Source organism: Erithacus rubecula, assembly GCF_903797595.1.
Source record: "Erithacus rubecula genome assembly, chromosome: 9".
In the NCBI taxonomy this organism is placed as follows: domain Eukaryota; kingdom Metazoa; phylum Chordata; class Aves; order Passeriformes; family Muscicapidae; genus Erithacus; species Erithacus rubecula.
The window spans coordinates 34,035,928-34,061,115 of NC_136660.1; the positions used below are offsets into that span (position 1 = coordinate 34,035,928).

Here is a 25,188-nt window from a genome sequence, read left to right on the forward strand (position 1 = left end):
AAAACATGAGTGTGTTGATCCTGGGGCTCCAGTGGAGCTAAGGAAATATCCCCAGAGGAATTAATCGCTTATTAATTAATTAATTAATTCAGGAAGGATTGCCCAGGGAGGGTTGGATCCCATCCCTGGAGTGCCCCAGCAATTCCTGGAGGTGGCACTGGGTGCTCTGGGCTGGGGACAGGGTGGGATCCAAGGCTGGACTCTGCTCCTGCAGGGCTTTTCCAACCTCAATAATTCAGTGATCCTTAAGGAAAAGCTCATTTCCAGCAGGCAACATTCATCCATCAAGCCCGTGCAGCTCCCTAAAATGCTGTGTGATAGATGAACACCCCCATAAATATTAAATTGTGTAGGTGCCACTGGATGTGACATCCCCTACCCACAGCAATCACTTGTAAATCACAGAGTTCTCACTGCAGCCACAACTCCACAATAGCAAAATGATTAGAAAGCCATAAAAAACAAAGTTGTTTTGTCAGGATCATTTCCTCCCTGATCACAGGGCTGCTGGAAAGTGGCTCTGGGCTTAAGTGATAGATGAGAGCCATTAATAGAGCCAGAGACCTTCCCAGGCTGCTTGGAGCCAAAATTAAAAGGGAACTCCAACAGTCCTGGGTGGTTTGGGAGCCTGGAGAGGGGCTGGGTGTTGTGGTGGGGCTGGTGTAAAATTCAGCCTCTCACAGCCATGAATTGCATTATTATTCATTCATAATTTAATTATATTATTTTGATGGTGTAAGGTTATAAAATCCCCTCTTACTCCTCTGTCCTGTGGCTCCTGAGACCATGAAATTATGGGTGGGTTGGAAGGAACCTTCAAGTTTTGTCTGAAATGCTTTTTTGTGTCTCACAGATGCAGTTTGGTTTTTCTCTGTATTTATCACTCCAAAATGAAAACAAACATCTCCAGCTCCAAATGCTTTTTTGGGTGATACAGGGAATTTTTCTGGCTGCCCTACCTCAGCTGTGACTAAACACACAAATCTCTCTGTGGGTAAAATGAAAAGAAATAATTTTGTGCAGTTCTAGGTGTCCTTATGAGGCACTGAAACCTGGGGTTGCAACTTCTGTCCAGTCACTGCTGGTGTGAGAACAACACCAGCTCTGCCTTTGCAGGAGGAAAATCAAGGTTTTTAGCATGGAAATATTGCCCCAAAGACTTGCAGTGAGATGTGAGAGAGATGGAGTGTTGCTGTGCTGGAGGGATGCTCAGGCATCTGTTTTCCTTTAAAAGCTCTGGAATATCCTGTCCAGGCTGAGCCACTTTTATTGCACAGTGAGAGGATGAGAAACTGGGAAATTTAGGGAGCTGCTCTTGCCAGGCACGAGGGGAAGTGCCTGCAGCTTTCTGTTCTCATTGTAACAACATAAAAATACCATTTTGAAAAATATAATTTAAAATATTTTTTTTATTTATTTATTTATTTATTTATTTATTATTTTAAATATTATTTTAAATATAATTTCTAAAATATTATTTTTTATGGTCTGCAGGGGGGAATGTGTCCCTGTGCCCAGCTGAGCCCCAGCACAGCAGGGACCTGGAGCTGCTGCAGCCCAGAGGAGGCACCAGATGCTCAGAGATGGAGCAGCTCTGCTGGGACACTGGGGTTGCTCACCTGGGCAGGTGAGGGTTGGGGAAATTCCCCCCTGGGAAGGTTTGTCCAGCCTGGCACAGCTGGGTGGAATCCCCACCCCTGAGGGATTTCAACTCCACGTGGATGTGGCACATTTGGTGCTGCAGCTGCTGGTGGAGTTATTCCAGATTCAGTCTCAATAATTTCCTGGAGATTTCTGTTTGTCACATCTCTCTAAACACCCAGAGCTCTTTTCTTTGATTCCACTTTATTTTATTTCCTTTTCCCTTTGTGGTGCCTGACTCCTGCTGGATTTCCACTCCACATTCCTCTGATTTCCTGAATGTTCCTGAGGTGCTCCTCCCATTTTTTATTTCCCCTTTCCTTCCCATTTCCCTGCAGATGCCTGGGGATGTAATGATGGCTCAGGCTCCAATTTCCCTGATTCATCATGCGAAATCCACTGACAAAATCTCCTGCTCTCAAATCCTATAATACTGTGGAGAAAATTTGTTTTCTAGCCAGGATGCATTATGGCTTTTAGAACTTGGAAACTGCATCCTCAATAACATTACTTTTTAAAAATTTTTTTATTGGGTTGGATTATACTCTTGTTCTGTAGGAACAAAAGTCCAAGGACTTTTTTTATCTATTTTTTTTTCCTTTTTTCCCCCCTCCCAGGATGAAAACCTTTCAGTCTCAAAGTCTCTATTTAGGAGAGCAGCATTCCTAGCCCATCTGAATCTCCATGATTTTTTCCCCACAGGCTATAGCATCAATCAAATCCTTTTAAATGTCAGTTGTGTTTCTTCCTGGGTTATTATTGTTGTTTGTGCCATTTTCAATGCTGCAAACTGACCTTGCATTGTTCAGAGCAGTGCAAAACTGCACCATTATATCCTTGCTTGGCTGGTTTTTTCCATGGGACAGGTTGGTGGGAGTGGGGCAGAATTTTGGGACTGTTCCAGCTTGGCCTTTCTGCCCAGGCTTGGAATTTTCTGCCCAGGCTTGGAATTACCAGACAAACCTGGTCCAGGGAGTGTTTGCTGCTGCAGTCACAGGGAAATGCTGTTTGTGGGACCTCTTGGGCTTAGAAAATGATTTTAAAAAGTGGAAACTTGGTAAAAATGGAGGAATTCTTCTCTCAGTGGCCCAAAGGGTGAAATCCTGTCCTCACCCAAAGCCAAGATCCTGCCTGGATTTGACAGGAAAATGGGTGGATTGCTCTGCTCCCACCTGCCTGCAAAGGCTTTCCCAAAGCCCAAACCCTCCCAAGGGATTCCCAAATTGGGATCAGCTGCTCTCTGCTCACTTTTCTGTCCTCCTTAAGTAAAAATCTGTTAAGATCTAATTCCTAAAGTTCCTAATTTTTTTTTTGTTAATTATTCCAAGAAAGGGCCACACCGACTGAACCTTCTGCTTAACTCCTGATCTTGGGTAAGGAGGGGAAACTGAATCCATTGCTCACTCAGGATGATTTTCATCAAAGGATTGCAGTTTTTAGAGAGAGTTATTAATGACAATTAAAGAACCACTTCTTATCCCTATGCTGCAAAAATTAGGATGCTGAAGAACTCCCCAGGGAATCTCTGGGTTAATTCCCCTTATTCTTATTTCCCTAATTGTCTAAAAGGGTGTGGGGGTAAATCTGCCTTTGGTTATTGCTGGTGCTGTGGGGTTTCTTTGGGTTATGCTGGGCAAGAAACTTTAAACAAATCTTTGCTGCTTTGCCTTTGAGGGATGTGGGCAGGGTGAGGACATCCTTTATTTCCTGCCATTTCCATGGATAACACCATGATTTACAGCTCTTTGGGCACTGCCCTCTCCAGCAAGCTTTCAATAAAGGATGAAGCTTTCAGGATCTTTTATAAACAACGTGTCAGGTGTTGAGTTAATAGAGTTTAGATCTTTGTGCTTCACAGGTAGCTCCAAATCTTGATTTCCAAGGCAAGGAATTGCCCAGCAGCACTGGGATGACCTGCCAGCATTGCCCTGCTGCTTCTGTAATTAATGGCCCCTCCAATTATCAGTTTAATTGATGTGAGGGGTGATAATCTGGCAGAAGAAAACACCAATTTGCCAGAATCTGCCACCTCCTCTCATCCCCCTGTCCTGCAGAACTTCCCCCCTCACCTCTGCACTCTTCTCTCCCTCTGCTGCTCCACAGGTTGCCCCAAAAATTGGGGAAATGGGAAGAGAATATTGAGAGGAGGGTCCAACCCTGCCTGCAGTGATTGAATCCTGTAAATAATGAGTGTTTCCTCTTTAGGGGAGCAGTGCTAATAACAGGATTGTTGGATTTGTTGATTTTCAGGGTGATCCTGCTGGGAGGGGCTGAGTCCCCTGTGGAGGTGCAGAGGAAGGGTCTGACTCAGAACTGGGGACCTGGGGATGCAAATATTTATATATAGATTTATATGGAGACAGATTTCTGTAGCTTTAAGAGTTACAGAGCCCCATGACTCTGTGATTTGATGGATTGATGTGGTAATTTTGTACCTGCCTGGGATGATGTGGTGGAGGAAACCCCTTTCTGGGCTTTTGAGTTTTGACCAAATCCATACCCAAGCATTTTCTCCTCTCAGCCAACAATTTTCTAATGGCTGCTGTGACTTTTCTGGTGCGTGATGCCAAAATTTTGGCTTCTCCTTGCTGGTTTTGCCTTCTCCCATCAATAACAGCTCTTGGCAGAGCTTTAGGAACCTGACAAATTGCTGGCAATAAAACAGATTTGCCCACGGATGAAATATCTTTGTGGCCAAACCCTCCCTCCTATAAATCAGGAGCACCAGTGCTTGTTTAAGTGACCAATTTTAGAACCCACAGGGGGAAAATGAAGTCACTGAGTGATGGCAAAGCACTTGTTCCTCTGCTTTTCATTCCAGGGATTCCATGTGGATAACAAGAGCCCCAAACAGCCCAGGAGCTCCTGATTTATAGGAGGGGAAATCTGGGGATAATTTATGGTTGTTTGCAAGGAGCACTCGAGATGACAGCAGTGATTACCTTAATGAATAAATTAAGGGCAAGGAATTGGGGTGGGCTGGGAAAAGGGGCTCCCAAACCAGCAAAAGGGGCTCCCAAACCAGTAAGAGCCTGGCTGGGCTGCTGGGAGAGAAGATAATTCAACAACCTCAGTGCTGCTCACCATGGTAATTATCTTTGTTACTTTGGTTAATTGTCTTTGTTACTTAGGCTGGACCAGCTCTGGTCTCTGACCCTCTGAACAGGGCAGAGCTGGAGTAGGAATTTGTGAAAAAAAAGAGAATACAGCTCCTGTGGCAGCAGCAGAGAAGATCCTTGGCTCTTTGCACCATCAGCTATGACATTTTTTAATGGAAATACATTCTACCTGGATTTTTTTTAATATATTTTCCAATGGTATTGAAAACAAATGAGCAGGAATTTGGGTTTTGTTTGGGGTTGAGGCCAATCCCAGTCAGGATTTGATCAGTGCCCAGCACTGTGGGATTTCCCTGAGCTAATTCCAGTGCAGCAGCTCTGGCTGAGCTGGAGTATTTATTGTTAAAAAAACCACCTCAGCCATGTGTTAAAGACCTCTGGCAGTGCAGCAGTCACGAGAACCTTTGGTAATTTTCTCCAGTCATTAATTATTCACAGCTTTGCTTCAAGAGTTGCTGTTTCCTCTGTGGTTCTGGCACTTTTCCCCTCTCACCCCTGGAAATGGATCCCTGCTCCTGCCTGGCTGAAGGGCTCACTCCAGCAGTATTTTTTTAATCCTTTTTGGCTCCTTAATCTGTGATCAAAGTGCCCCTTTCACCACTCTTTGATAAACCAAGTGTTCTGACCCCTGCAGATCTTGCTCTTGGTGCTGCTTTCAAATCCCTTCATCTGTTTTTGGAGCTTTTCCCTCAGCACTCTGCAGATGGAATTAGGGAGAGCTGCTCAGGGCAATCTCTTAAAGGGTTGGGGTTCAATGCCTGAGAACTGTCCAGACCCTTCACTGTCCTCAGCCATGGGAGGTGAAGAATTTCTTATTCTGGTTTTGTCTTCTGGGCCTGGCATTCGTTTGCTGAAGGACTTTTCACCACAATTTAAATCCTTTTACTGAGGACAGCAATTTTCTTGGAGCTCAGGCCCATGTTGGACAGCTCACAAAATTCCAGTTTGGGTATGAAAGAGTTTTGGCACAAATTTATTTTATGTTTATAAGAATTTTTTTTTTTTTTTTTTTGTCTCAGCTGAAATCAGTTGCACATTGTGAATCTGTGGATAATTTCCATGGAAGATGGATAAATTTCTGGAAAGGCTCATCCCAATCTGACTCCAAAGGGTGGGAAGGGACCTCCAAACCCACCCAGTGCCACCCCAGCCACGATCCAGGCTGTTCCTGTGAGGAATTTTCCTTCTCACCCACAGTCTGAAGGTGCCCATGGTCTCCCAACTACAGCAGGGATTTTATTCACTTGGGAAATGAAGGATGATCCCATAAGAAAGAGGAATTCCCTTTGTGCTTGGCTCTGTATTTCCCTTTTTTCCTGCTGGCTGTGTGACCCTTTTCCAGCTCTTTCCCCCCAGTGTCTTGGGTCAGGTGTCCAATTTTTGGTTTTCATTAAAAGCACTCTGCATTCCCAGAGAGGAAATCCTGGAGTGCTGCAATTAAAGCCTGGCTCCAGACAAGTTCTTTGTGCAAAAATTGAGCATCTTGTGTAAAACTTAATTTGAGAGACTTGACAAACTGTACAGGAGGAGGGAAAAAAAAAACAAACAAAACTGAGGATAAACTCTGCTCCTGCTGCTGTGTGCCTGGGCAATGCTTGGCTTGCCACAGAACACAGCAGATCCCCTGTGCATAAATCAGGGTAATTTAACAGCCTGGAAGGACTGAGGTTTCACAACAAAAGGCAGGATTCTTCTCAGGCAGCTCATCCTTAAATTGGGGAGTTTTATCTGTTACAAGCTGCAAGTGGTAAGCATTAAAATACAACAATAAGGAGGCACAGGCAAAATAATCTTGTTTGTGTTTCCTGCTCTTACAATGATGAGGGATCAGCTCAAGGCCACTTGGAAAACTTGAGATTTATCAAAAGCTGTTTCTCGACAGCTTTTCCATGAAACCAATCCTCTGTTTACCCCTGGGATTTGTCTGGCCTCAATCACTGAAGGTGTCAATTGTCTGAATGAGGACTCGGGGAGTTAATTTTGTGTTTAAGGGGAGAATTTTTTTTGCCGGAGCATCAATATTTAAGATTTATTTGGCATAAGAAGCACAAATCCTGTGTTTGCAGCGGCTGCAGGAGGATTGATGAAGATCATTCCCACAATGATGCAGGAATGGCGTTTTTGTCACGTTTGAATGGGAATTGCTGCAGTGGCACTCGGATTCCTGGGAGCTGCAGGGACAGATATGAGAGCAATACACCATTTTTTGCTTGTTTTTCATTAAATAACTACTAGGAGGCACAGAAGGAGATTTACAGTAGTCAAATGAGATGTGCTGTAACGTAGCATTGAATTAATTTTGCTGTAATGATGCTTTGCTGTGCTATTTACTCTGTGACATTCCCACAAAGCTGCTGCTCTTAACAAGAAATCCGAGTGCCCTTCAGCTAATTCCTGCAAATCCTCTGATTCCCTCATTAAGGCTCTTTTGAAATGTTTGCCTCCAACGTGATGAGTTCATCCAAGGGCTGGAGCACCTCTGTCATGGGGAAGAGGTGGGAGAATTGGGATGGTTCAGCTGGAGAGGAGAAGCTCTGGGCTGATTTTGGCCTTTCAGCACCTGAATGAGCCAACAAAAATGTGGAGAGGACACAGGGGATGGCTGGGGCAGGGATGGGTGGGATTTTGGGCAGGGATTGTTCCCTGGGAGGGTGGGGAGAGGCTGGGATGGAATTCAAGAGTTTGTGTCATGGCCATTCCTTGGTTACCTTGAGCCTTCCAGGAAAGGGCTTCAAGCTGAGTGAGTTTAGATGGGATTTGGGGAATTGTTCCCTGTAAGGTGGGGATGGAATTCCCAGGTTTGCTGTGGATCCCTGGCAGTGCCCAAGGCCAGGCTGGGCACTGGGGCTGGAGCCCCTGGGATGGTGTCAGGGCTGGAACAAGGTGAATTCCAGGTCCCTTCCCACCCAAAGCAGGCTGTGATTGCAGGATAAAACAGCTGGTGAGGATAATGATGCCAGACTCTTCCTTTCCTCATGTGTGTGTCTCTCTAACTCAGCTTTTTCCTCGTGGGAAAAGGAGAATCTTCAGATTAGAGGAGATAAATTACACACACACAAAGATATTTATTTATCTGTGCTCAGAATGGGATCATTTCCACCTGGAGCAGGTGTGGGAGGTTTTACTCTGCTCACACAGGGAATGTGCCAGGCATGGAATCATTAAGGTTGGAAAAAAACTCCAGGAGCACCAAGGCACATCCAATTCCCTTCCCAGCCCCCATCTCCTTAAAAACCTCCTGGAATTTGACCATGGATGCTTCAGGATCAAAGTTGGGAAAGTTTTTGGGCCCTGAGGAGCAGGAGGTTGTCCCCAGGTAAGTGGCACCGAGCTGGGGATTGCCCAGGACAGGGCTGGGGAAAATAAAACAAAAAACCTAAAAACAAACAAACAAAAACCAGAACAAAACTTGGTTCTTGCTGCTTCGTGTTTTCAGTGCTTGAAGGAAAGGTGGTCAAGCAAAAGAATGGAGAAAACCCAGGGGTAGAGCCTCACCCCCTATTTAGAGAAGCAATTAGGCACCTGTCAGACAATTAGTGGGTAATGTGATTTCTGGATAATTGCAGAATAATTGCCCGTGTGCCAACGGTGGGCTGGGTTTCTTGTTGTTGTTAAAGCTATTGTAAGTTAATATGCCACTGATGTTTGGGCTGCAGCCACAAAACACACTTTAATATCCAATTAAAATGGATAAACAGGAGCTCATCCCAGTTAAGGTGCTCCTGGCAGTTAATGGAAGGTGAGCATAAAATCCAACATTTATTTTGGATACGAGTCTGTGACCAGGCAGGGTTTTGAGAATGGTGAGGTGCCTGTTGCTCCCTTCACTCTTTGGGAAATTCGAGAGGAGTTGAGTTTTCTAAAATCATATTTCAGAGTTTAAAATGGTTGGAAATGTCCCAGGCCAGGTGGGACATTGGGGTTGGAGCAGCTGGGTGGTGGAAGGTGTCCCTGCCATGTAGGGGTGGCACTGGGGGGGTTAAACCCCTTCCCACACAAACCATTTCTGTCATACACCCAAACGTGAGGCAGTGATGGGAACTGGGGATGGAAATCTGCCTCCCTAATTGCTGAACTGATGGAATTCTGTGCTAACCCCTGGGGGAGGGCTGGAACAAACCCCTGATCCCCCTGTTCTCACATCAACCTCTGGCAAGTGCCTTTTGCAATCAGCTTAAATCACATCTCACATTCCCCTCTGCATTTTGCATTTTGTCCTGTCAGGTTTTTGCAGGGCTTGCTGTTAAGGGAAGTGTTTGATTTGATTTAAGCACGAGATAAGATAAGCACGTTGGAAGTGCAGCTATCGATGGTGGGGCTATAATTTACAAAATTGCAGCATTTCCTTTATTGAAGCTCTGAAAAAATAAAGCAGCATCACAGCTGGTTGCTTAAGGTAAGTAGGCACAGAGTGATCAACTCAAATCACATAAACCCAACAGGAATTCTCTCTCATCCTCCTGTGATGAGAGGGAAGAGCTGAACTTTCTTTGCCATTAAGATTTTTTTATTTTATTTTTGGTTTGAGCTGAACTCAAGTGGTTCCAAATCACCAGAACTTTGCATCTGGAATAAAAAAGGGCTTGTGTGTCCTGGTGGTTGTGGTGTGAGCACAGAAATGAAATGAGAACATTTGTGGGGTTTTCTGCTTTGTCTTGCAGGGAATTGTCTGAACTTGGGGAATTTCTGCCTGCAGACGTTTGGGATCGCTGTTGTTCATTTTGTGAAGCAGCTCAGGGTGTTTGTGATTCTCCTTCATCTTCCTCCACCATGGAAAGGTTTGGGCTGGGAAGAGACCCCAAATCCCACCCAGTGCCATCCCCATGGTCAGGGACACCTCCCACTGTCCTTGTTCTCCAGCCCCAATGTCCAACCTGGCCTTGGGCACAGCAAATCTGGGAATTCCATCCCACCCTCCCAGGGAACAACTCCTGCCCAAAACCCAGCCAAATTTCACTTTATACCCATTCTCTGTGTCCCATCAGCTCCTGCTGAAGGTCCCTGTGACCCCCCAGACCTGGGAGGGCTGCACAGAACCTTCTCCAGCCCAGGTGAGCACCCCCAGCTCTCCCAGCCCATTTCCATGGGGAAGGACTTGCTGTTCTCTTATCAAGCTCGTGGCCTCATTTATCCAACTCTTCCATGTCCTTCCCATCCTGGAATCCTTCAGGAAATGACAAAACCACCTTCCCTCTCCTCCCAACCATCAGCAAGTCACAGCTGTGCTGCTTTTGAGGAAGGATTTGGTCAGGATTCTCCATGGCAGGCTCAGGTTGGATATTGGGAATATTTTTTCACAGGAATTGTGGTGCAGCTGCCCAGGGAGGTTTGGAGTGCCCATCCCTGGGGGGATTTCACAGCACTGGGACATGGGGCAGTGCTGGCCTTGGCCATGGCTGGACTCTGAAATCTTTTCCAACCTTAATTCCCTGATTCACAAGGGATCCCCAGACTTGTCCTGTCCTGCTCCCTGCTCATTTCTGTGGGAAATGCTCCATTTCCTCACCCAGCCTCCAAACAAAGCCATCAAATCCCTCGGATTCCCTGGCAAAGCAGAAACCCCAGATTTTGACAATCTATTTTTCTGCGGGCAGGAAATTATTTTTCAATGAATTTTCACATAACTCGAAGTAATTGGAGGCTTAATATTTGCAATATTTTTGCATTTGCTTTCTACAAGTATTTAAATATTTGCACATAAAATAAATTCTTTCACCTCGCTAATGAAAATCTAAGGACCCAATAGTCACATTCATTATTAGAGGTAGTAAATCACCTCTGGTGAGTTCAGTTTTGCTTCCAATATAAATGCAGATTTATGAGCTTTCCTCTTGCATGATTTATTTGTGTGATTTTTTTTTTTCTTTCCCAGGAAGACTGTTCCCCTCTTCCTAAACATCCAATATACATGAAAAGGGATTTAAGTGCTGAGGAATTATTAAGAAAAAAAAAAAAAAAAAGTGAAAATAAAAAGCCAGGTTGCTGTTCCTTCCGCTGGACAGCTCAGGTAAGAATTTGAAGCTGATGTTTTGATGGGAATTTTGTGTGGGAGAAAATGGTGGCTTGTGGAATAAGATGAGACATTTGTGTGTGTGCTGCTGCTTTTACTGCCGGGTTATTGACTTCAGAGTGTGTTTCGAGCAGTATTGAATTTGCAGCAGTAAAACACTTCACATTGCCGAGCATTTGTGTTTAATAAATTGCTTTTTATGGAAGCAGGAGCCTGTATTTACCAATTGCTTTCTGGAACCTGTGGGATTTTTCATCATTCCGCTGAGAACTACCTGAAAACTTTTAGTTTCTGAGTGAGACCAGCCAGTCTCATTTGTTCTGAGGCTGAGGAACGATGTGCAAGGGAAAATCTGTGCCACAGGAGCCTCTTAGGAAATATTAGAGGAGAGAAATACATTTATGGGGTTGGAAGGAGGGAGAGAACAGCGTTAACATCCAGCTGCTAATGGACTGTGTGGTACCCACCACTTCCAGGAGTTCTTAATGGCCTTTGTGACTGAGAAAAGCAACATTCACTGAGGTTTAATAAATTTTTTAGCTTTCTAAGCGAGGCTGACAGCTCCAAAGAGCGACATTTTCACCAGCCCATTAATGCCTCCTGAATTTCCTACACTGCAGCCTTCTGCCTTCCAGTTGGTGCCTTTTCATCTGCACTAATTAAGCAGAATTTCCATCCAGGGTCTTTGATTTGCACCCCAAGTTCTCTCCACTTCCATTTTTGTGCCGTTTTGTTCCCCTGAACGCCGCTGATGTCACGAGGCGCCTGTTCCAGGATATAAATTTTTCACCAAGTTCTACACCTTCATTTTTGGGAGGGGGGGAAGAGGGAAAAGGGGTGCATGAATACAAAATGACTCCTCTATTTTCACTTCAAAGCCTATTTGGGCCGCTTCAAAGGGTTCCTTCGCCAAAGAGAAATAGGGTTTTTTGAAAACACTCTTTAAAAAATGAAAGGCGAAAACGCAACTTTCTTCTGAAAAAAAATTCCTCCTCGGACGAGCCGAGGTGCTGGGCAGCAGAGATTTCAGAGTGCTCAGAGCATTTCATCACCCTGTGAGCTTTCATTGGCTGTGCTGGGTGCCTCCAGGCTCTTCATCTCCAGGATTACATTTAAATTAAATTAAAAATAAGGCCAAACGTTTTGCTCCGACACGTCCCTCGCGCTGCCTGTTCAAACCTGAATTTATCTGTTTGCCCTCGTGGGGTGTCTGGTTAAACACCCTGCAGGGGCCTTGGAGAGGCTTTGATTTGCTGTGATTGCACCCCTGGTAATTCTGTTTAATGTTGTTTGATTCTTGCAGCAGAGCTCGGCGTTACCTGCCTTACCTGAGCAGCCAGGTGACTCCAGATGGGGAAACCAGGGGAAATTCATTTCACTTCCTGAAATGGCTGCTGAATATTCCTCCTATAAACGAGCTTTGAGTCAATCAAGGAGGGAGTTATTAACTGGAATCCACTTTTCTCCTCCTGGCTGGCTCCTGGAGGTCGAGGCAGGAATCCCAGGGAGGAAGGAGCTGCTCTGTGAGTGGGAAAAACAGAAAACAGGTGGAGATTTTGGCTGGGAAAAGTTTTGGGGTTTTTTAATTTTTGCTTTCTTGCTTTTTTCCCCTCAGGAATTTTGCTCCAGTGCTTTCCTTTTTACTCTGAAGTGGAATTGTTTTCACAGAATTGTCACAGAATCACCAGGTTGGAAGATTCTCCAAGACAGAGTCCAACCCAGACCAACACCTGAACTAATCCACAGCACCAAGTGCCACATCCAGGAGTGGTGACTCCACCACCTCCCCAGGCAAAGCATTCCAATACTTTATTATTATTTACATTTAAAAATTCTTCCTAATATCCAACCTGTGTCTCCCTTGGCACAGCTTGAATTTTCCCCACTAGCAATCCACATTGCAAAAAAATGGCTTTTTTTTTTTTTAATTTTTTTTTTTTGTGTGTGTGTGTTTCCAAATGTCAGCAATTCTGGATTATTTCAGGAGAGACGTTGATGCCTAGAAGTGAAATTTTGATCTTCTGGCTTCCAGAACAGGGTGGTTCTCTTAAGAATGGTAAGTCCCTGAAATGCTGAAATATGGCTTAATAGAAAAAAAAAAGGTTGATTTGGATGGGATTTGGGCAGGAATTGTTCCCTGGGAGCTGGGATGGAATTCCCAGATTTGCTGTGGCTGCCCCTGGATCCCTGGCAGTGCCCAGGCCAGGCTGGACACTGGGAATGGAGCACTGGGACAGTGGGAGGTGTCCCATGGCAGGGGGGCACCGGGGGGATTTGGGGTCCCTTCCCACCCAAACCATTCCATGATTCTCAACTTCTCCGTTTCATCAGATCAGAGTAAGAAAATGCAAATATATTTATTTTTAGTTGCTGCTCTCTGGTTGATTTCCAGCTGGACATTCCCTGGGACAGTTGGGTACCTGGAGCTCTAAACCCAAACCAACTCCTCCTTGGAACAGGAGCCATTCCAGAGGTCAGAACAGGAGTAAAATTCCTTCAGGCCACATACATGGCATAAATTCAACCCTCAAACATGAAACAAGTGGAGATAACAAATATTGACCTTGGTAACAAGAAGCAGATTTTGCCTTCTGAGGTTTGAGTTTGTGAATAGTCCAGAATTAGAAATGATAATGGAGGAGGTTCATTTTGGAAAAAGACAGGTGGCTCTTGGATAAATTGTTCAAATTGTTATTGTTGGTTGTTGTTGGATATTCTTCTTGTTTTCCTCCCATTTACAACTCAAAAAAAAAAAAAAAAAAAAAAGAAAAAAAGCTTTTTTTAAATTCTTTTTGGCTGACATTGACATTTCCAGGGAAGCCCCAAAGAATTTGATTTGGGGTTGGATAAAATCCATTTTTATGGGAAGAAGAGCGCACAGAAGTTGACATTCTGAATTCTCCTGAGCTGTGACCCATCCCAAAAGCATTTCCTGAGATCCTGGCTGTGTGGGAGAGGCACAGCTGAATTGTCTGAGACAGAGCCTTCACTTCCACCACCTCAAACATTTCCTGCCCCCCTCACTCTGTGCCTGTTCTGAGGAGAATTTTTTGGAGGAGATTTATTCCTTGCATTCCTGATCCCTCCCCTTACATCCCAAGGATTCAAAACCTGAGGAAAGGAGCTGAGCCTGTCTGGGAGGGGAGTCCTGGGCTCAGGGGATGCTGTGGAGGATGCTGGCTCTGCTCCCCCAGCCCTTTTCCTGGAGATGCAGCAGCAGCCAGGCTGGAATTGCTCACTGCTCTCCATTAGTGCCTCTCCCTCCTGGCAACTCTTTAATAGTTTACATCTCTCGGGCTTGGAAATTACTGTTTTAATTAAAACAATTTGTTTCAAATGGGGCTCCCAAATCCCCACATGATGTTTTAGGAGCCTTGGGCGAAGAGCTAGAAATGGAGAGTAGCAATTGTTGGGAGTGAGGCTGGAATTGGGATTTTTGCATAATTTTTGAGGTCTGGACTGGCAGTGGGGGAGAGAAAATTGTGTAGGACTGGGATTTTTGTCTTCCAGACATTTAGAATGAATTCATCATGGGTGAGCCTTTGCTGAGCTTGGACAGTGCTTGGGAATTTTGGGGTGTCCTGTGCAGGGTCAGGAGCTGGACTGGATCATCCCTGAGGGTCCCAGCTCAGGAATTTCCATGATTCTGTTGGGTTAATTTAACTTTGTTTGTTTTGAGATTGAGAGAAGGGGAAGGAAAGGTCCCAAAAAAGGGACCTTGGGCACCTGAGTGCCATGAAAATGAACTTTGGGGATGGGATAATGGGATGGAATGGGATGGAATAATGGGATGGGATGATGGGATGGGATAATGGGATGATGGGATGGGATAATGGGATGATGGGATGGGATAATGGGATGATGGGATGGGATAATGGGATGATGGGATGGGATAATGGGATGATGGGATGGGATAATGGGATGATGGGATGGGATAATGGAATAGGATGGGATGGGATGATGGGATGGGATAATGGGATGATGGGATGGAATAATGGGATAATGGGATGGGATAATGGGATAATGGGATGGGATAATGGGATAATGGGATGGGATAATGGGATAATGGAATAGGATGGGATGGGATGGGATGATGGGATGATGGGATGGGATAATGGGATGATGGGATGGGATAATGGAATAGGATGGGATGGGATGGGATGATGGGATGGGCAGCAGGCAGGAGTGGTGTGCACAGGGTGGGAGGTGAAGGTGGCAGTGCCAGCAGGAGAATTCCTGGAATATCCTGAGCTGGAAGGGCCCCCATGGGTCAGAGTGCAGCTCCTGTGTGGATCAATCCTGGATCTCCTTGAGGATGCTCCCTCTGCACCCTTGGAGAGTTTTGAGGTTTTGGAGCTTGGCTTTGCTCTCAGCTGGCAGGAATTTTATTTTTATTTTGAATAATATTTCAAAACATTTTCCTTCGAGTTTGCTGCTTTTACCATTTGTGTGCCACTGGCTCAGGGTGCCCAGAGCAGCTGTGGCTGCCCCTGGATCCCTGCAGTGCCCAAGGGATGCTGGAGCACCCTGGAATATTGGGGGGTGTCCCTGCCTGTGGAAGGGTGGGATGGGATGGATTTTAATGGATTTTAATTTGAAACCATCTGGGATTCTGGGATCTGCTACTGCCAGAGGGCACAAACCTCACAAGACTTTACTGGTCTTAATAATAATTTTTTTCTCCCAACAAAAGAAAATCAGTTTATTGCTTGGATTCCAAGGAACTCAGAGCTCCTGTAGGTGCTGCCTCTGCTCTTCCATGTTTTCCCTGTTCTTCCACTCCCTGAACAACCTTTCCTCCCACCTGGAGATGGGAGCTCATTATGGGGATTTGTCAGACACTTCCAGCATTTATAGCAGGAACAAAACAAATGCACAGCATTTACATGGTTTCCTTGTTAGCCTTTTTTATTTTTTTTTTTTTTTTTCCTGACAAGCAAATCTCAAATTCCAGTTGTTTTAAATGCAGCCTGGCTTCAGAACATATTGTAAATTATGATTTCCTTCATGTACTCGTTCTTCATTTCCCTCTCAGACAGGTTCTGGAGGCAGCCTGGGAAAACACAACCTGGAGAATGAGTTGTTTAGGCTAGAGAATGGCTTTTGCCAGGATTTATGGTACTTTTATGGAGACACAAGGAATTCTTCTGACAATTTAAGTCCCCACACTGAAGTAAGTTGTTTTTTGTTCGGTTGTTGGGTTTTTTTTTTTTTTTTTTTTTTTTTTTTTCCAGTGCTGACAGTAATTTGGATAGAAAACACAGAGATTTTCAATTCTGCTGCACTGAACTTTTTGTGTGATGAGTTTTTGTGTTAATAGAGAGAATAATATCCAAAGAAATTGGATCCAGGTTGGACATTGGGGTTGGAGCACTGGGACAGTGGGAGGTGGCACTGGGTGGGATTATGTCCCTTCCAACCCAAAGCATTCCATGATTTTAGGATTCTAAACACTCAATCCTAGTCCTGAGCAGTTTTATGGAATATTTGTCATTTTTCCCTGAGGATGTTTTAATTGGCTTTGAATTTCTGAGTGCTGAAAAAAATTGAGATAAAATTGAATATCAGAGGTTGAAGAGTTGCTGCAAATAATCAAACCAGGTCAGGGTAGAGTTGGAAATTTAGGAAATTTGACCTGGAAGCCACAATCACATGGAAATTCCTCCAATAATCTTAGATATTATTAATGGATCAGGATCCTTTGGAATGACACAGAGCTTGAAGAAGCACATGGATTTTCTCAGTGAACCCATAATAAAAGAAATATTTTTTTCATTATCTTATGCAAAGGAGAAAACCAAACCAGGCTTTCTATGCAGCAGGAGATGTTTTGTGTTTCTCAGTGCTGGCTGTAGAAAAACTTACTTTGAAGCTCTTGGAATTTAATTTCCATTGAAAAAAAGCTGAAAAAAAGCTTTCTTCAGAGCAACAATCCAACAACAAACAAGCAGCAATCCTGTAAAATTAATGGGCTTAATTAAAATGTACATGGATTGGGGAAGGATCCACAAGCATAACAGAGATTTACTCTCTCATACCAGACTGAATAAATTTCCATGAATTTCCTGGGAGATTTTTAAGGCATTTTATGACCTTGTTTATAAAAGGAAACTTGGGATTTTGAACTTGATTAGTTTTCGGAAAATACTGGAAAGAGCATCTCCAAGTATTTGGTAAACATTTTTTATTATCTGTAGGAGATTATGATATTTCTAAATAATTATAAAGCAGAACTCAAAGACTTTGCATTTCTAATCCAAAACAAATTAATTATTTCAGTAATTTTTAGCAATAATTTGCAATTTATGGTTAATTGTTTTAGCAGGCTTTGTCTGAGAGCTCTCACTCGTGTCTACTTGGTTTGAGCAGGAAAAAGAAATTCTTTTTCCTGGTTCCTTCCTGCTGGTTTTCCTGCCTGCAAAACGCCCTGGATGTGTGTGGCTGCCACTCCCTGCAGTTGTTTCTGGGAATTTCTCTCAGCAATAATTCCATTCCCTGCTCCTGCCTTTTCTCATCTGAATGAACCCATGGGCTGAGCCAGAGCCCTTTTTTTGGGAATCAGCCCTGAGCATCCCTGTGCTGGCTGGAAAATCCCCCCTGCACTCCTCAGCCTATGTTTCAATTCAACACCAGCAAAAAAACCCCATTCTGGGTAATTTCAAACTATTTACTTTTCCAATTTGGCTACTGAACTGAAAAATCAATTGTTTCTACAGCTCTGCTGGAGATCCTGGGCTGAGTTCTGAGTTTGTCTGCCAGGGTTGGAGTGAAAACATTTCTGAGGCTGTGGAGTAAATCAGCTGCTGTTGTGTTTTCCAGGCTTTGGACCAAATTACCTTGTTTAGCCTGCCCTTGCTGGGATCAAATAGCCCCAGAAAATGAGATTTGAATTCTGGGAACTGGAGTCTCTTCCAAGCCATCAGTTCTGTCATGAATTTTCCAGCATCCAGCTCATGCAGAAATGCTTTACTGGAGCCATCAGCCCCAGGGGCTGTCAGGATAAGCCAGGTCTTTTCCATGAGATGGTTCATAATAATTATTGTAAATAGCAATAAACTCCTCTGATGGGCATTTCTGAGCCCAGTTCCTCCAGGGGCACCTTCCTGCCAAGGTACAGGCAGCAAACTGGGGATAAAATACCAGCCTGAGAGAGGAGAAATGCCAGGGGAGGAATTCTCTGAGTGCTGAGGGGCTCTTGGGAACCCTCTGAGAGGGAGAGATTGTCATCCCTGGTTTTTGTTTTGGGGGACTTTCTTTTTTTTTCCTTGGGTTTTTGTTTGGTTTTTTTTTTTTTTTTTTTTTGTTTTTTGGTTTTTTTTTTTGGTTTTTTATTGGTTTTTTTTTTGGGGTTTTTTTGTGGTTTTTTTTGTTTGTTTTTGTTTTGTTTTTGGTTGTTTTTTTCCAGGTGTTCCTGTGTATTTGAAACCTGCAAGTGGCAGGTTCTGAGCACTTCAGCATTTGCATTTACAGTCTCCAGGGGCTCTGAAGGTTAAAACACCTTTACCACATTGCCAAGCCTTCCCCAGGAGTGACTCCCACCTTCCTGGGATTCTGGGGATCCTTTTCACCATTTTTATCTGGATTGTGCTTGAGGCTGAGCCTGCAGTCTGATTTTCCAAGTGTGAGATGAGGAAGAAACTTATGGAGAGTAAAGAAATTCAGGGAACAATATTTCCACAGTATCAGCAAGCCCTGCCTTGGTTCATTTAAGACAAAGTCACTTCATTTGCAGTTATTTCTGCCTGGTTTCTGTTCAGGCTGGGTGAAACACCTGATTTATTGCAGCTCCTCAGAGTGGCTGAGGAGCTCTTGGGCAGTTTGTCAGAGTTCAGCTGCAGTTCTTCATTGCCAGGGGTGTTATCTTTAAGGAATAAATTATGGAGAAGGGAAAGACAGAGAGAAGAAAAGGGGAAAAGTGAAGAAGTGCAGCAGCTTTGCCATGAGAAACAGCCCCTGGTGGCAGATAAAGCAGAGGAAAGGGAATCAGGGAAGGGTTTTGCAGGGGATTGCAGATCCCAAAACTCAGGGATGGATGGACACACCTGGTCCTGAGCTGCTGTTTGTTCTCCTCACACAAAGGATGAGTGAAGGAAGATGGAAGGAGTGTCCTTGTTACAAAACCTTCCCAGGAATTGGGAACTGTGGGGAGTTTTGGTGGATGTCAGTTAATTGATGATCCCAGCTGGCATTAGGCCCCATCAATAATGAAAATGGTGACAGAAGAGACAAATGTAGGTGTTCTCCTGCCCAGCCCTTCCTGGCAGGGAATTTCTGATGGGCAGAAAATGCCAATAATCCAAGCACAGAGAGAAAACCTCCCAAAATCACAGCTCTCCCTGGGATCTCTTGGCTCTGATCTGCAGGAACCAGCCCTGGGTTAAAATAACTTTAAACATTCCCCAGGAGGGACCCCTGCCTTGCTTCCCCAAGGAAATGAGGATTCTTGGGGTTCTTCCTGGGATTTTTGGGATCCCTTTTACCATTTTTATCTGGATTTTGCTCGAGGCTGAGTCTGGAGTCTGATTTTCCAAATGAAAACCTGGGACATGGGTCCAGTGACTGGGAATGGGGAGAGATGAAGAGAACAGAGTTTGTGCAAGGAGAGAAATGGGGTGAAGCAAAGATTCCCTTTGGAGTTTGGGTGACAAAATGTGCATTTCTCCTTTTCCTCTCTGCTGGGACTCCCCAGGGAGCTTCCTATGCTGGAAAAGGAGCAAATACCACTTTTTGTTCAGCTGGAAAATGCATTCCCAGCAGGTGGAAGCTGCAGGTGGGGTTTGGGGGGTCCCTGCCCTGCTGAGAGCATCCTCCCCATCCCATCAGGACTGGCCTAATTGGCCAGGAAAACAGACAAATTTGAGCATGGCAGGCTGGAATGATGCTTCCCACTGCTAAATAATATTAAAACAAAGGAAAAAAAAAAAAACAAAGCCCTGCTAAGAGAGAAGTGATTCTGCCTGAAGGCACCTCAGAACAATAGACTTGGTAAATGACTCCAGACCTCAAGCTGTCCCATCTTCCCAGCCCACGGGGATTTGTTTCCCTTAAAAGCAATTAAAAGCTCCACAGCAGCTGTGGTAGAGCTGTGATTTGTATTCTGCTAAGTTTGCTGTGGTTTAGTGGTTTTTAAGACTGCCTTCATTCCCTGTCCCCTCTTGTCCTGCTCTCCTGGTGCTCCTGGTTGGGATTGGAGGTGGCAGCAGCAGGCACTGATGGATTTTCACTCATTCCTTTTCAGTCACTCAGTGCCTGAATTTTTGTGCCATTCCCAAGCTGAGGTTCAAAATCGATCCCTGGTGTGGAAACTTCTGCACAGGCTTGGAAATGGGACACAGAGAGGGAATTTTGGGAAAGGAGCAGGTTTGCAGTTCTGCTCCAGGACACTGAACCTCTGGAAGGCTGTTAAAAGAGAAAACAGATTTGTTTCATGCAGGAAGGGAAATCCAGGCAGGTGCTGGGATCCAAAATCCCCTTTTCCCACCCAGACCCCAGGGTCACCTCCTGAGCTGAGAACAATCCCCTAAAGCAGCAACTCCTCACATCTGGGGAAATGAAAATCTGGCTACACCCACTTAAGGCAATTCACAGTTGTTAAATTTAATTTCCCATCAATAAATATAATTACCTAATTCAATTTCTGCCTCTTAATAAAAATGGTTTCCAATGTCGTTAGAGCCTCAGTCCCCAATATCTGAGGCTGCTCAGGATTATGGGCTGTGTAAATACAATTTCTGCAAGCAGATGGATTTTCCATGCAGATGGAGAAACACAAATTGGAATCAGTGGCTCTGGCAGCTCCCAGCACCTTCAACCTGAAAAAAAAAAAAAAGAGAAACAATAAAATTACAGAGGTTTTTTTTGCCTTTATCACACTGAGAAAGGAAAAGCTGTGCTTGTACATTCTTTAATTTGACCAGGCTTAAAGATGTTCCTTTTCAGGAATTTAATTAGCTCAAATATATCCCCAATAGAAAAATTAGGAGTGTCCTCGAGGTTTATTTGGCACTCTGCAAACACTGGAGTTCCCTCTTGAAATAATTTTAATGAAGCCACTTGACCACAGCTCTGGCAGCCAGGAGAGGATTTCTCCTCACAGATCTGTGTCAAAATGGGATTATGAGAAAAAAGCCTAAAGCTGCAGCAGGGGGGGGGTTGGGTTGGGTATCAGGGAGAATTTCCTCATGGAAGGGTTGGCAGGGACTCAGCTTCCCACAAAAATGAGGGGAAAAAGGAAATTTTCCTGCTGTGATGGAGCCAAGGTCCTGCCAGTTCCTTTATCAATATTCAAAGCTGGAGTGGATTTTGGGAGCTGGGATTCCATGTTTTGGGTTTGTGGTCCCAAATTCCAGCTCTCAGGTTGATTTTTCCTATTCCTCATAATAGGAATTCCTCATAAAAAAACTGATTTTTTGCATCATTGTCCAGCAGCTCCATCACTGCCCTGGAGCTGTGACCTGGAAATGAATCATTGCTGCTCCAGCCTCCAGTGGGGCAGGGAATCCTTGGAATCTAAAACCCCAGGGGAGGAGGAGGAAATGCTGGAGACCACCTGAAAAGCAGGAAAAGCCAGATTTGCACCAATAAATGTTCAATCAACACTCAGGGAAAAGGAATTTCATGTCCTCTGTGAAAATCTTCAAGTTTTCCTGCACATCAGAATTTTGTTATCTCCTAAAGATAAACAATTATCCTTCTCTTCATTCCCAAAATGACTTTTAACTTCACCTGCCCTTTCCCTTTTCCTCTTCACGCTCCAAACCCCTTCCCATTATCAATATTCCTTTTCAATCCATAATGACTCCTTGTTCTTTCACTGCTTTTTTTTCCTTTCTTGCACTTTTTTATTCCTTCAGAAGAATTCCTGCACAAATCCACGGAGCTCATTCACAAACTGCTCAGTTCTCCCCCTGTAATTACTTCTCCCTGGTGTTGTCTTTATTGAGCTGCCTGTCTTTGGGGTTATTTCAGATTTATCTATTTTAATATTTCAGCCCCTGGTTTTTATAGCCTTTGGATTGTTCAGTGATCTTTGATTGCATAATTGAAATGTATTTTTCTGCCTCCTTTAAACTCCTGAATTGGCAGGCAGGCTTGCCTGGCTTTTCTGTTACACTCTTCAAGGCTTTTTTGATTGATTCCAGCCAGGATCTATCTTTTATTTTTCCTGATAGTTCCTTTTATTATCTCAATAAAACCTCCCGTGTCAGCTCAACTGAGCAGACTCTTTTTGCACCTGTGCAAACGCAGCCAGGTTTGTGGTAAAGCACATTTGGTGGATGTGATGTTTTACACCATCATCAGCCTGGGTGTGGGAGCAGCCCCACATCTGTCCCAGACCCCGGGCACAGCTGGCTGGGAGGGATTTGCTTTCAGGTTTTCCAACTCCTTTGCACTCTGGGTCATTATCTGGGGGATATCTCTCCTCCTTCTCCTCCTTCTCCTTTTCTCTTCCTCTTTTTTTCCCTATCTCCTTCTCCGTTCCCATTTCCTTTTCTCTTTTCCTTTTCTCCCTTTTCCCTCTCTCTTTTCTCCATCCTCCTTCTCTTCCCCTCCTTCTCCTTTTCTCTTCCTCTTTTTCCCCCCCCTTTCCTTTTCTCCTTTTCCATTTCTTCTTTCCATTTCTCCCTTTCTCTTTTCTTCCTTCTTCTCTCTCTCTTTCTCTCTTCCTCTCTCTTCCTCTCTTTCTCTCTCTTTCTCTCTCTCATTCTTTCTCTCTTTCTCTTTCTCCCTCTTTCTCTCTTTCTCTCTCATTCTCTCTCTCATTCTCTTTCTCTCATTTTCTTTCTCTCATTCTCTTCCTCTTCCCCTTCCCTTCCCATTTCTCTCCTCCCTCCCTCCCTTTCCTCTTCCCCCTTGCTTTCCTTCATTTTCTTTCTCTGCTGAAAAGATATTTTTAACTGCAGTGAGCAAAACTGAGGGAAATTCGATATCCAGCCTTGACCTGTGCAGCAAATCACCAATGATGTGACCTCCTGACACAGACACTTGTGTCCTCTGCTGGTGCCTCCCCAAACCCATTTCCATTTTTCTGCACCTGGAACAATCCTGCCCAAAACAGCTCAGAATTCAGTGTATAACTCCCAGGTATTCCCAAAAGGATGAATTCTGTATTTCAGCCCTGTGGAAGGGCTGTTAATGGAACTCATTTCCTCAAGTTTCTCTCTGTGTGGCTGCTCCTCGTTCCTCCCATCCCTGTATGAGAGCTAAGAGAGAGATTTGGAATCTGGCATTTCAAGGCAAGGCTGGTTTGGAATTTATCCCAGGAAATCAGCAGAACAGCCAAGAGATTTGTGAGGAGTTGCTGGATGATTTTAGAGAAGTTGATTTGGTTTAGTGGACAAGGTCAAAGGTTGGGCTGGATGATCTTGGAGGTGTTTTCTGAGTTTTCATTTTTAGAATTTCAAATGCACTATTTACTTTGGGGTTTCTTCTTCCTTTTCCTTTCCTTTCCTTTCCTTTCGTTTCCTTTCCTTTCCTTTCCTTTCCTTTCCTTTCCTTTCCTTTCCTTTCCTTTCCTTTCCTTTCCTTTTTTCCTTTCCTTTCCTTTCCTTTCCTTTCCTTTCCTTTCCTTTCCTTTCCTTTCCTTTCCTTTCCTTTCCTTTCCCTTTCCCTTCCCTTTCCCTTTTCCCTTTCCCTTTCCCTTTCCCTTTCCCTTTCCCTTTCCCTTTCCCTTTCCCTTTCCCTTTCCCTTTCCCTTTCCCTTTCCCTTTCCTCCAAATCCATTTAAAAATTGCAATGTTTGGAGTCATGACCAGAGTAACCTCCAGCAGAAATCAAGTCAGGTAGCCAAGTTATTTTTTTAACCAAAGGCTTAAAACAGAACCAAAAATGAAAATTAAATTTTAATTAGTTCTTCATTCCCGTGGTTTAATTATGCAGCATTCCTCCAGCAATGAGTGTTTGAGTCTGGAGTGATTGTTAATTTATGAATGTATTCTGTATTGATTTGGGAGCAGAGCTCCTTGAGCACCATCACCTTTCTCTCAGCATTTTCTCCTTTGCAGGCTCAGAGGGTTTGGATTTCTTGTCTGAATTCCTGGTTCAGGAATTTATTAGAGCAAAGGTCGAGTGTAATTGCATTAAAATATGAAATAAGGTCAATAATTGCAGTGGAATTGGATAATGCAGCAGTGAAATGGGGCCATTGGGGTGCCTGGGAGGGGTCAGCCTTCCCAAAATGTTTGTTCTTCTGTTTTTGAGGAGTAAATTGGTGTCAGTGGCTGGATCAGGAGTGAGGGATTTGGGAAAGAAAACTGGGGTTTAACTGGTGGAAGAACAAAATGGTTTGGAAATGAACTGGGGGGGGGTTTGGTGGGAATTTTCTCTCCACTCTCTTTTCCCAGCCCCTGTGCTTTGAGCTGCCCTCATCCACCTGCATTTAACCCTTTGGGCCCTTGTCATTTCCACCAGAATTTGGGATTTATGGAGACCAGCAGCAAAGTCAGAGCTGGAAAAGGAGAGAGGTTTGTGGGCAGATGGCAGAACTTGCTTCATTTTCCAGAGTGGGAATAATTCCAGGGAAAAATGTAAAAACCCTGCAGTCATTTCCCTGTCCTTGCCCTCCCCCTCATTCCAGCCTGGGCTTTTGGCAGGAACCAAACCAGTGGCCCTGGCTGGAAAGTTTTGTGCAGGCAGATTTTGGCAGTGAGAAAATCCCAGGCAGGGCAGGGAGAAGGGGCTGGCAGCTCATTCCAGGGGGATGGAAAAAGGAGGAATAAACCCTCCAGGAATGGCAGAGACAGGGAAAAGTTTCCCAGCACAGAGGAGGAAATTGAAATATTTATTTTGCCTGTAAATAGCAGCTGATGCCAGGGGATGCAGGAGAAGTGTTGGGATATGGGATTTCCAAATTCCCAGAGCTGCTCCAGCATTTCTGGCTTAAACACTCAAAACCCCAAAGAAAACTGAAAACTCCTAAAAAAGCTCAAAACCACAAAGCAAACTCAAAACCCCAAAGCAAACACAAAACCCCCAAACAAACTCAAAACCCCAAAGCAAACTCAAAACCCCAAAGCAAACACAAAACCCCCAAACAAACTCAAAACCCCAAAGCAAACACAAAACCCCCAAACAAACTCAAAACCCCAAAGCAAACAAAAACCCACAAAGCAAACTCAAAACCCCAAAACAAACTCAAAACCCCCAAAGCAAACTCAAAACCCCCGAACAAACTCAAAACCCCAAAACAAACTCAAAACCCCCAAAGCAAACTCAAAACCCCAAAGCAAACACAAAACCCCCAAACAAACTCAAAACCCCAAACAAACTGAAAAGCACCCAGAGCAAACCTCACTGGACAGTGTTTGAACCTGAAGCCCCTGTGGGGTTTAGGGCAGGGCTGGGCTCCATTTGTATCCATAAATTCTTCATTTTATTGAAATCCTGCAGGAAAACCCAACCCTGTGGATCCCAAAGGGA

At 44.3% G+C, this 25,188-nt stretch overlaps 1 long non-coding RNA gene across 2 annotated transcripts; it reads left to right on the forward strand.

Moving 5' to 3' along the window:
• Positions 1 to 8,990: 8,990 nt before the first annotated feature.
• Positions 8,991 to 11,422, forward strand: LOC306805354. Of its 2 annotated transcripts, none has more exons than XR_013775189.1 (3): positions 8,991 to 9,156; positions 10,633 to 10,767; positions 10,977 to 11,422. It is a non-coding gene; the product is annotated as an uncharacterized lncRNA (long non-coding RNA). The 2 variants fall into 2 exon arrangements; XR_013775190.1 differs by having other exon boundaries at positions 10,980 to 11,422.
• Positions 11,423 to 25,188: the final 13,766 nt, after the last annotated feature.